Source organism: Octodon degus, unplaced genomic scaffold (assembly GCF_000260255.1).
Source record: "Octodon degus isolate 3935 unplaced genomic scaffold, OctDeg1.0 scaffold00197, whole genome shotgun sequence".
In the NCBI taxonomy this organism is placed as follows: domain Eukaryota; kingdom Metazoa; phylum Chordata; class Mammalia; order Rodentia; family Octodontidae; genus Octodon; species Octodon degus.
In genome coordinates, this window is record NW_004524773.1 from 2273968 (window position 1) to 2275225 (window position 1258).

Sequence of the window (1258 nt, forward strand, 5' to 3'; positions counted from 1 at the left end):
AGCAATGAGACAGTTTCAAAACAGGTTAGTAGGACAGTTACAATAATTAATACATTGCATATTGCTGTCTTTGTAGTATTCACAGTACAAGATGCAGACGTGATTTTTTTTTGCAAAGTCAGGACTAATTATATTGAAATATAGAGTGACAATAATCAACACAACATGATGTCAGTAGAGGAACAGACATGTAGATGCTTGGAAAGTAACAGAGCACTGAGAAACAGACCTGCACACAACGTGGGGTTTTAGGAACAAGTACCAGACCAATTCAATGGAGAAAAAGATATCCTCTTCATCCGATGGCTTTGAAGCAATGGGTTATTTTTTTTATTTTTTATTTTTTTCGTATTTAGCTTTTTGAGACAAGGTCTCACTATATAGCCTGGCTGGCCTTAATCCTCTTACCTCAACCCGCTGAAAAGCTAGAATTATGAGTGTGTGCTACAACACTTCGCTCTATTTTTTTTTTTAATTTTGGGAGTGTCTTGTTCAGTTGCTCAGGCTGGTCTCAAACATGCTATCTTCCTGCCTTGGCTCCTGAGAAACTGAAATTACAGGTATGCTCCACCAACATCAGCATTTTCTGTTTGTTTGTTTGTTTGTTTGTTTGTTGGGGATGTTTTGGTACCAGGAATCAAACTCAGGACCTTGCACTTGCCAGGCAGGCACTTGTGCCACTGAACTCTATCCCTGGTCCAGCTTTTTTTTGAGACAAGGATTCACTGAACAGTTAAGGCTGGATGGACTTCAGCTCACTATGTAGCCCAGGCTGTCCTCAAACTTGTAGCAATCCTCCTGCTTCAGCCTTCCGAGTCCTGGGATTACAGGTGTGTGCCACCATGCCAAGCTTGCTTGCTCTTTCTTTCTTTCTTTCTTTCTTTCTTTCTTTCTTTCTTTCTTTCTTTCTTTCTTTCTTTCTTTCTTTCTTTCTTGGCGGAACCAGGGATTGAACTCAGGCCCTTGCGCTTGCCAGGCAAGCGCTTGTTTTACTGAGCTATTTCCCCAGTCCCCATGATAGTTTTTGGGGTATATTAATCTGGGTTGGCAGTTTGGCAGAACCGGGGATTGATCTCAGGCCCTTGCGCTTGCCAGAGAAGCACTTATTCCACTGAGTCATCTCCCCGGCCCCTTTAGTTTTTGAGACAAGGTCTTATGATGTAGCCCAAAGGGCTGGCCAGATAGCTCAGCTGTCTAAAGTGCCTGCTTAGGTAGACGGGGTGGGGGTGGGGTGGGGGTGGGGGTGGTTGTGGGGTGT

At 43.6% G+C, this 1258-nt stretch overlaps 1 protein-coding gene across 1 annotated transcript in view; it reads right to left on the reverse strand.

Moving 5' to 3' along the window:
- Positions 1 to 1258, reverse strand: part of Apoc2 (apolipoprotein C2) — a 3798-nt gene that overhangs the window by 1658 nt on the left and 882 nt on the right. The gene's annotated exons all lie outside the window — the stretch shown is intronic.